The sequence below is a fragment of the Lepisosteus platostomus genome, chromosome 5, assembly GCF_059453375.1.
Source record: "Lepisosteus platostomus isolate fLepPlt1 chromosome 5, fLepPlt1.hap1, whole genome shotgun sequence".
NCBI classification, from domain to species: domain Eukaryota; kingdom Metazoa; phylum Chordata; class Actinopteri; order Semionotiformes; family Lepisosteidae; genus Lepisosteus; species Lepisosteus platostomus.
Genome location: NC_142615.1, coordinates 36,651,452 through 36,662,900, shown reverse-complemented (window position 1 = coordinate 36,662,900; position 11,449 = coordinate 36,651,452). Strand labels below are relative to the sequence as shown.

Genomic DNA, 11,449 nt, shown 5'->3' with positions numbered 1-11,449 from the left:
CACCGGTATTCCACTTTCTCCCTAAACATTTTAAGCATCAAAGTCTTACATGTGGTTATTTTGGAAACCTTTTTACGTGCTCCTTCTGACCATATTAAGTTTATATACTTTGTGAAAAGTGCTAATGTTTTAACCTTTTCTGCGAATACGCTCGTTATCGGAGTAAACAAAAGCATACTTTTAGAATTTGATTAATAGGGAATATAATATGGAATTGTGTATCTAAAGAAATTAATAACAATATAATTATATTCTTAGACAGTAGCTCAACTAGTAGTATAATACACTTTCTATGTGTGCTTCAGTTTCACTATTTACCATGTAACTATGTCTGTGATGTGAAGGCTTTAGTGTGTGCATTGTAAGCCTGAGGTCCTCGGGACAAGTCCTACTGTCACCATCACTTTTCTTAACAAATAAACATTTCTTTGAAAAACTAAAATAGCAAATGTTATGGACACAACTGTATATTGACATTTTTTATATTTCTAAATATCACAACTGTTCGAAGCTACCTCATTTATTATTAACAACAAATAATTTGAAGCTGCTACTACTGTCGTTATTACTGATAATAAATATTATCGTCACTATATTGAATTTGTTGGTATTTCTAAATATCACAAAATGTTCAAAGTTAAGTGATTATCATTTTCCATGAATACTTTCACTCGTTATCACAGTAAAAGAAACTTTTCAGAATTTAATTATTTAAGCAATAAGGCACTCGAGGCCTGTGCCACAGTTAAAAGGTGTTGTTAGGCCCAACACGATAGTCCCTCGTTGCAACACAACGCAGAAACACAGCCACAAGTAACATTTGCTAGCAAATAGAGGGCATTAGCTAGCCAATATGATAAATAGAGGGGGGAAAAGCAATTGGGGAAAAAAAGACTTGCTGATCTGTTCTACATACCAGGAATAGAACAGAGGCACGTTAAAGCCAGAACCCATGTAAATTACTAAGTTAAAGACTTTGATACATAAAATATTTATGATGAAGGTGGAAGGTTGTGTACTTTTGTCCAACTGAGCAATCTTGCTTTTATAAAATATACCTACTTTTTAATGTATAATGATTAACGTGCTGTAATACACAGTTTAAAATTAAAAGTCTAAAGAGTATACAACTTAAATTCTTAATTGGATAAAGATTTTCCCTCAGCAGTGAACAGGATTTGAAACCTGGTGTTTTCTGGCGACAGCTCAAATGCTGTACATGAGAGGCTAAGCTTTATTAGCTCCATCTGGCAATGATTCCGGATAATAATACCATGACTGCGGTAAAATGCAGTATGATGTGTTATGATGCAACACACCCACCACATTTTACCGCAGCATACCTAGGTCGTTTTGAATGGCTGCATCTGTATACAGTATAAGAAAGGCAAAGACCATCATTTTGCAGTAGTTACTGCCCAATAAGCTGAATGAACTTGGACAATAAGATTCTAGCTAAAGTACTCGCTAATCAGTTAGGTAAGGTGCTGTCAAAAATCCTACATCCCGATCAAACATCCCGATTTATGAAAAATAGATATTCTTCAGATAATACAAGAATGCTGTTTAATGTGATTTATCACACTTAACATAGTAAATCAACACCAGCTATATGCACACTGGATGCTGAGAAGGCCCTTGACGGAGTTGAATGGAAGTACTTATTTAATGTGCTAAAATTGTTTGGTTATGGCCCATATTTTATTAAATGGGTTGGAATCTTATACAGTAGTCCACAGGCATCTATAGTGACTAACAGCTGTATATCCAAACCTTTTTGTTTATATAAAGGCACCAAACAAGGGTGTCCTCTATCACCAAGACTAACTATACTGTCAAGACCAATTAATTGGTCAGTATGGATTCAAGTAGGTGTTAGTAAATTGGGTCATATGATTAGAGATAACAAATTGTTGTCCTTTTCTGAATTATCTCATCAAACATCTCTTCCAGCAAAATAATTTTTAAATTACTCAAAACTTAAAAGTTTACTGTCTTAAACCTTTCCGTTAAGTGGATTAAAACAAGAACTGGATAATTACAGCAATAAACTATTGCAGACTAACATACAGGTGAAGGCTCAGACATTTTACAACCTTCTCAATGCAAGATCAGGCAAGTCTTTTGATAGTTGTGCATCTCAGTAGACAGTTGATCTACTGTATGTGTAGGGTAAGAGGACCTGGGATACTGTTTGGCATAATATTAGTTATCGATTTAGAGCTATACATAACAAACCGCTTCAGTACAAATGTTTCAATAAGTATAACTCTTTTATACCCAAGAAATTTTTTTAAAAATGAAGTGGCATAATACAGGAATGTGTTCCAAATGTAACACACATAAAGTATCACTATTGTACTTATTATGGTATTGTCAGGACCTCCACAGAGGGGAAAGCTCTCAGGCACATAAATATCTCAATTCCACTTACTCCCATTACATGTATCCTTGGTGATTTATCAAAGGTTAAAGAAGTAATTCAATATAAAAATACTTTTTTGACTCTGTATTATTGCTAAAAAAATAATATTGGAAAAATGGGTGGACAGTACAGGATCCTCGTACAAAGAACAGATTAAAGAAGCTGTATTACAAGTTAAATTAGAAATTATTTAATATAATTTACAGGGTAAACTTAATGAGTATAGGAATGTCTGGGGCCCATTAGAGATGTACTTTAATGGCACCGGATGTTAAGAATATTAGTAGGAAGTTTTTGAATTAATATTGTTTTGTGAATTTAAGATTTTTTTGTTATTGTCTAAATAGAACAAAAACAAGAGAGTGAAACAAAATAAAAATAAAGAAGTCATCCAAAGTTGGGGGTTGGAGGTGGGTTAAAAAAATAATTTCTTAAATCAAGTCAGCTCTTTGCTCTTACACTTCACCCAGCACTAGATCATTAACAGCTAGTAACATGTCTAGTCCTTATCTAATGAAGCTCATCTAGTTTGGGATACTACTCTAGAATCAAAACTTGTGTCCTGGACAAAAAAACAGCCAGTTTATTGTTTTCTCCCTCACACTCTGAGATCTCCTCACTGTGTGCTATTGTCAAGAACATTCAACCTGTGTCATCTACACTTCTCTCTCGTCTATGAGGGGAAAGTATGATCTCCCACTGATATACAAAGCTTAGCTCCTTCAGGTACAAACACCTTCCTAATGCCTCCTTGACTTAGTCACGCAGATCCATTCCTAATGAGCCCTTGCCCTCATTCTCCTGCCAGCCTAGAGCCAAGGTGCGGACTGATGCCTTTCTCCTTCTAGCTGGTCTATTAATTATCCCAGAGGAGTGGGAACATGTAGACATAGCCAGGAATACTTCAGCTCTCTGAGACAGGTTACCTGGACTGAATATGTATGTCATTCATTGTGGCTTCTAATGAAATATTGTGTGACAAAATAGAAGAGTCAACCATGAGCATAGCGGTGTCAGTCCTTTTAAGGGTACTTAATAATAAACTTAACAATGGCAGGGATGGTTACCTTGATAGCAGATGAAGTATCTGGTGAAACTGCAGGGCATATCATGCCAAGTACCCTGACTATCCATCGCTGCACAGTCTTCATTCATATTCCCACTATTGTTTGGCTCCCCACTATGCCAATTGCGGAAAAGAGTCTCACCCTCCCTGTAGAAATCACTGCCTGTCAGGGACCACTGCCATTCTACATAAAGTCCTATCCAGGCATAGAATGTCTTCTCTGCATTGCTGAGAAGCCTGTCTAGCTGTTCCCTGCTGTGGATGGAGGCCAGGTCAATATACTTTTCTCTGCAGTAACGCTGAGCATCGGTCCAATTCAGCGGAGTGCTCACAAAGTGATACTGATGTGTGCGACACAAAGAGAGTTTGCAGAGTCCTGGAAATACACAACACAACCCACAAGAGGTTTCAGTCAAGCACTGCAACCACACATAAGTTAGGGTAACATCAGTCGATGAGGTTAGTTTAGGGTGGGAATCAACATTTCCACTTGTCTCATACTGTGTGATGTCAAAGTAACTTCCACATGAAAAAGAATTTTGATATTCGATGTTTTGGACAATCAGTTTGTGCAATTTGTTACTCACAGCTATCCCATTTGTCTATAAAAACAACTTTGAGTGCACCTTTACCAAATCATTCTTACCAACTGCAGATGATTGGTCATTAACAGAGTTAGCTGGTTCTAATCATGTGACCCTAATGGTATTATGTATAATATTATTCATATTATTTAGCAAAAACACTGTGAAAGGGAGGACAGTAGCAAATTTGTAAAAAGCTACAAACTACAGTGAAGAAACTGGTAACAAAGATCAAGATTTGTAGCAGAAGACACTGACCTGAGAACAGTAGGATGAGAAACACACTCTTCTCCATGCTTCTGGATTTCCAGTCTGGAAATGTATAGAGGAACAAATATATCAAAAACATAGAATGAGAGAAAAACATTAACATTGTGACCTCAGAATCGAAACCTACTTCTCTCTTGGTTTACACAGATTAAGTGCATTTGTGTTCTGTCATTACTGGAGATTATGCTGATAGCCAACAGACACTGCTATCACTCAGAGCTGCTGTCCACCTGCTGTCACAAACACTTGAAGGCAACCTGAGAATGGAGGTTTATAGTGTTATAAAAGTGCAAGCAAACGAGACCTAGTAAAGACATTTAACAATGGAAGGAACCGAGTTTTGTTAAGATACTGTACTAAAGGACTGATTGGATAAAAGTAAAACAACTAAAACTATGTCTGGCTTTTTGCAGGGTGAGTTTATTTGTGCAGTAATTAGATAGCTGCATTAACTCAGTTTTCACATCTTCAAGGCACATACAGTGATAAATTATTATTGGTAATGAATTTTTCATGTCAAAGAATATTTTGTGGGCGTACAGTGCATCATGCAAACAGTATTATTTTCTATTTCCTGCATGTTTCACTTTACATAGGGGTTACTCAGGAATCTTTGATTTCCGAGTATGAAAGGCAAAAATAAAACAAAATGCTAAAATCCTGAAATAATGAGTAGTGCTCTGGAATGCGGGGATGACATTATCAGAAATAGCCATTGTGTAATATGAGGAAGAATCTAGTATAGTTCCAATGCTATGTAATGGTCACTTTCAAACACCCACTCATTGTAATAACAGAGGTGACCAGCTGTACTCAGACTATAAAAACTTCCAGCTATGAGAAGTTACACCTTCTTTGAATCTTCTTTAGTGTTCTTAGGAAAATTGAAAATGTTGTCACAAATTCCTTATAGTATACTATATATAATACTCATAGTATACTGTATATATATATAATATCATATATGTATATATAATATTTACAGTATTATCTACATGGATTGTAGTACTATTTTATCTTCAGAAAATAATAAAATTGCTTAGCTTATAGCCTGTTGCAATGTATAAATTGTATGAAAAATGTCTTATACCTTGTTCTTGCACTGTTTATAATTGTTTTGAAGTAAAATATTATGTGTCTGGGGAAAGCACAGTGTTTAATTCCTGTCAAAGCATTTCTTAAATGTAAATAATGGCCCTGGGAATATCTGCACAGCTGCCTGGTTTTATAATATCCTTAAAGAAATAAACATGAAATAAACACCCACTCCACAGTGTACCTGAAAATTCCATTCTACAAATCTTTACATTTGTATTATAAACGCAAAACTTGAAAGCAATCAAGTGTTATTAAAAAGGTAATAAACAACAAATTTAAGATTATTGATATTATGAAGCTAAAAATGTATTTGCATCTTCCCTGACTGCTGGAAAATACATTAAAAAGTCTACTATACTCTTATACAGTAGGTTACATATAAACTATAGCAAATATCTGATTTTCAAATTGAAATGTCTAATATATTCTTTTTATAATTAAAATCTTAAAAAAATATATAAGAAAAAATACTTCATATGCATACTATATTGAAAAATTAAATAATTTATATATCACAATATGTTGAATATTCATTGTACATTCACGATTTCTTAAGCCCATTGTGGCTGGTGTGATTGACTCTACACTCAGTTGTCAGGGATCCGGCAGGTAGTTCTCCAGGGATCCTGTGCCATGAATTTTACAGAATGCAGAGGCAAACAATCCAAAATCGTAATTCTGAAGCAAGGTCGATAGGAGAAGCTAGAGATCACTTAACAAAAAAGAGCTGAGACAAACCGAGAAGACAATCCAAAAGGCAAAATCCAAGAGACAAGATCAAAAGGGAAAAGTTAAGCCCAAAAACAGGGAAATCCAACAAGAAAAGAACACTCACTAGAAAACTAGTGTGTGAGGGAACTTTAAATAGTGAAAAGGGAGGGACGTGGTTGGATAATTGGTTCAGGAGTGAGAATCTGTGGAATCTGGTGCCTGTGAGAATGTGATGGGCTCAGTTAGGAATGAGAGTGTGAAACAGTGGGTTTGGGAATGTAATGGCGTTTGCAAGGGCGAGTGCGGGGCGTGGCATCAGTATACTAAAAAATAAAACACCTGCTGGGCACACCGTTATACGATATGATGCAATATCATATCATACGATATGATACAATACGTATTCCATAGGGTTTTAAAAGATTTCAGATTTGTTTTTAAGTTTGTATTTGTTGTAACTGTTAATACAATGGCGAATATAAATGCAATGTTTATCACCTAATATTGCGAGTCTTATAAATATGCATGAGCTGTATTTAAATGAGTGGTTTTGTAATAAATCACATATACATTTTAATTAATGGCATATTTTGTCTTATGTATTGTTAAGTCACATTATTAGACAGTTTCTATATCCAGGCTGTTGTCACTGTGTTTGAACTCTCTGGACAGTCAGGGCTGCCTAACTTCTCCGGTCTGTGTCCAGTTTCTAAAATCAGGCTGTGGTCACTGAGCTTGTCCTTTCTGGACAGTCAAGTTTGTCTGTAAACAGTTTCTATGTCCAGGCTGAGGCCACTGATCTTGTCCTCTCTGCACAACCATGTCTGTCTGTGTTTCCAGTTTCTAAACACGGGCATTGATCACGGAACTTAAACTTTCTGGACAGTCAGTTCTGTCTGTGTCTATTTGTAGGCTGTTGTCACTGAGCCTGACTGTGGTCAGTGAACTTGTCCTCTCTGGATGGAAAGGACTGTCTATGTCCAGTTTTTATATCCAGGCTGTGGTCACTGAGTTTGTCCTGTCTAAACAGCCATTCAGTCTGTGTCCAGTTTCTATGTCCAGGCTGTGATATTTGATCTTCTCCTCTCTGGACAGTTAGGTCTGCCTGTGTCCAGGTTCAATTTCCATACTGTGGTCATTGAGGTTGTCCTCTCTGGATGGAAAGGTCTGTCTGTGTCCAGTTTCAATGTCCAGACAGTGGTCCCTGAGGTTTTCCTTTCTGGATAGCCAGATCTGTCTATTTCATTTATATGCACAGACTGTGGTCACTAAGCCTGTGTTCTCTGGACCTGGACAGTTAGGTCTCTCTGTGTCTACAGATGCAGCCATTCAAAGTGCGAGGGTCAATAGTGTGAGGGTCTTCAGCTCAAAATGAAAAGCTAAAGTGTAATGTAGGCTCTGAATGGGTTAAACTTGGACTTGCCAGTGTGGTGATGTCACTGCCTTTCAAATGAAATCCTGCTTGAAACTAAAAATTAGACACAAGAAGAGTATTATTGGACAATGTTGTGAGGCTCTGGTGAAATTTTTCTGTGAACTGAAGAGTTAAAGTGTAAAGTGTCTCCTCCTTAAACTTGTTAATGCAACATGGAAGATATTACTGTATTAATGATGTAGCGCTTCTGGGATCAAGTGGGTTTGCGCCCTACACCCTGCGGTACCACAATGTACATACAGTACGAACATGTTGTGATATTTAGAAATATAAAAAATGTCAATACAGTGTCCATAATATTTGCTATTTTCGTTTTTCAAAGAAATGTTTATTTGTTAAAAGAAAACTCATGGCAATAACTGGATTTGAACACCTGACCTCAGGGGTATAAGTCAGTCACTTAAACCATCATGCCACTGATGTAGTGATGTTTTACACACTGACACAGCAGTACACATATCAATAGAAAGTCTTATACTACTTTTTGTGCAACAGTACATGAATATAATTATATCATTATTAATTTATTTAGATACGCAATTCCATATTATATTTCCTATTAATCAAATTCTAAAAGTATGCTTTTGTCTACTCCGATAATGAGCATATTTGCAGAAAAGGTTAAAATGATCACTTTTCACAAAGTATATAAACGTACAGTAATATGGTCAGAAGGAGCACGTAAAACCATTTCCGAAATAACCACATATAAGACTCTGATGCTTAAAATGTTTAGGGAGAAATGAAATACTGGTGTTTATTTTTTCTTTAAACTACCAAGACCAGCCATCTACAGTACAGTTTACATACAATAATATGTTTATGTTCCTAAATTAATATCTTTTATGAGTATGTGAAAGGAATGGTGAGTCTGAGATTCTCAAGAATTACTTTGCATGATTGGGAACAAATGTGAAATGCTGTGGTGTTACTTTTTGTCAATGAAAAAATAAAGTATTTTCGTTTACAAAGACGGTTGCAAAGAATGTGGACCAGGGTAATACTTTCAGTTTACAGCTTGTCCAAGGTCATTCATTATTAATACTATTAGTAATATCTTTGGTAAAGACTTTGATGCATACAATATTTCTGCGTAATTAAAATATTTATGATAAAGGAGGTAGGTTGTGTACTTGTGTCCAACTGAGCAATCTTGCTTTCATAAAATATACCAACTTTTTTCATGTATAATGATTAACATGCTGTAACACACAGTTTAAATTTAAAAGTCTAAAGAGTATACAACTTAAATTCTTAATTGAATAAATATTATCCCTCAGCAGTGATCGGGATTCAAAACTGGGTGTTTTCTGGTGACAGCTCAAATGCTGTTTATGAGAGGTTAAGCTTTATTAGCTCCACCTGGCAGTTTTACAAGGTGATTCCAGATACTATTAACATAATCTAATTTGCATACAGTATGATGCGGTATAACCTGAAACGTATTTAGATGTGACAAACCCACCTCATTGTACCACACCATACCCCGCATTGTACCACTCGTTTTGAATGGCTGCATCTGTATAATGACATGCTAAAGGAACTGAATCTCTGTCTTAAGGAATATTGTTCACTGGCAGCCTAAAGACACTGAATCACTTTAGTCTGGGACACAGAATACAACAAGTAGATCGTATATGAGTATATTAGAACCTCAAAAACATAGAGGCAGTCAACTCAGACAATTTCTTCACAACAAACAATGACACATAAACCCAAGGGTGTGTGTATCGCATTTAAAACTAAGATGAGGCAGTTTCTTAAAAATGACAAGAGTGGACACCATGCCATGAATAAGAATTACATGTCAAAATTTGACAAGATCTGTTTTCCTCTTACTGCTTTTCTCCTATGCCTACTTATCTTTAATGCCGATTAATTAACTGTGCAGTTTACCATGTTTTACATGTAGCGCATTTCTACTGACATCCAACACAAGTCTATCAGTGGATTTTAACCTTTAAATCTTTACTACAAGGTCTGGTTTACTTTTTTAAATGTGAACAAAGGTATCAGTCTGCCTTTTCATACCACAGCTTGTTTTATAATCAAAAGAGTAGCTAAACTGAAACAATAATTAAAAGCAAAAACATGGCGTAAATTGAATGGTATAAATTTTTTTGTATTTTATAGCAAGGAGTGGTTGTCTGAACTGTGTTTGCACTGGGCTATAATAAGAAAGAATGTTGAAATATTCTTTGTGTGAAAACTTTGTTTTGCCTTCCAGGACTTCATTGTAAACTGTTCTCTTGTGTTTTAAGGAAAAAAAAACTGTCTGGATAGCTCCTAATAGTAATATAAATAATGTTATAATAACTGATATACATTTAGTTCATATATATATAGTTGCTAATTGTATATAATTAGTATTATCAGCAATAGCTACAAAATACTGTGAAAAGAGCAAAGAGCTAGAACACAATAAAGCAATGTTGAATTATTATTTTATATATAACACATAAAGTCAAATGAAATACATTTGTCAATATAAAATGTATAGTTGCATGTTGTGTAATATTTTGATATCTTGCTATTAAGTTAAATCTGTATTATCTTTACGTAGTGCAGTTGAAATTTAACACCTCTTATAGAGTTCTTGTAGAGCTGCAACACACAAATCATTTCACAGACAATTTACTGAAACTGTACACATTTGAATATATTAAATCATTGTCTGCCTTAATTTAAACCCAGAACTCTACACAAAGATCAAATTCTACATTAACTGTAGTAGTATCTTTAATTGAAAGAATAGCGAGTAGAACATCAGAGTTTCCTAAAACTAGCAATATTCTTCTATTATTTTGAGCTCTTCTGATTCTTTTTGTATTTGTTTTGTGTCTCTAAAATGACTTTTAGAGTCACACTCAGAAAATTAAAATGGAAATAAACAAAGTATCTGTCTTATCTACTGTCACTGTTTCAAATAATGTGGACGTTCACCCTGATTCTCTATTTAATTTTACTTCAATAATTTAAGAGGCTTTACCCAAAAGCACACAGACAGTAATACATCAAATGTATCCTTAAAAATGGAACACCAACCACCTTTGACACAACCTCTGGAGCTTATCATCCTGACTGCCTGTCTGAAACAGAATCAGTGCCTCCTTCTGACCAAGCTCAGAGGTCAAATAATAGTGGAACACTTACTAGCAAGAGAGAAGATGGACAGGCAGCTCTCCGTTGTCATCAGGACAGAGTGCAGCTGAGACCCCTGTCTTCACCCCTGAGCCCACAGGGCAACTGAGCTGCTCCTCCGCACCCCAGACCCCCAGTAACAACACAGCCCCCCACCCCGCCAATCACACACAGCACTGCCTTTTCAGACTGACAGCAGGAACCTCTCACACAGGCGGGACGGCCAATCATACAGGGCCCTTTCAGTCTTCTCCATATATATCAGAGACACATCACTGTTTCCTCTCCCTGAAGACACTCCCAGCAGCGCGGAGGAGAGGAGAGACAGGAGCAGCTCTGTGTCTCACTGGAGGAAACACAGATACAGATACAGACAGCAGGGCTGCAGGTGCTGCAGGGGCAGGAAGAGATCAGATATTAAACTAAGAAAAAATTGTAGACAAGTATTATATTTTTAAATCAGTATCAAGATAATTAATTATGCATATATGGTCCTGTAATTCCTGCTGTCTGTATCAGGAAGTGTCTAGTGACTGATGTCCAGAATGTGGTCCTTTGTGCTTTGCTGTCTGTGTCAGGCAGTGTCCAGTGACTGGTGTCCTGAATATAGTCCTGTGTGCCTTGCTGTCTGTGTCAGGCAGTGTCCAATGACTGGTGTCCTGCAGTGACTCACAGAGTTGTTGTGTCTCCAGACAGTACATGTCTTCTGGTCCTCTTCA

The 11,449-nt window shown here is 36.2% G+C and overlaps 1 long non-coding RNA gene across 1 annotated transcript; it reads right to left on the bottom strand.

Annotated features, from left to right (window-relative positions):
* Nucleotides 1-3,563: 3,563 nt before the first annotated feature.
* Nucleotides 3,564-10,821, bottom strand: LOC148666014 (uncharacterized). The gene is made up of 3 exons (XR_015936598.1): nucleotides 10,743-10,821; nucleotides 4,334-4,387; nucleotides 3,564-3,867 (listed from the first exon to the last, which is right to left on the bottom strand). It is a non-coding gene; the product is annotated as an uncharacterized LOC148666014 (long non-coding RNA).
* Between the last annotated feature and the right edge of the window lie 628 nt (nucleotides 10,822-11,449).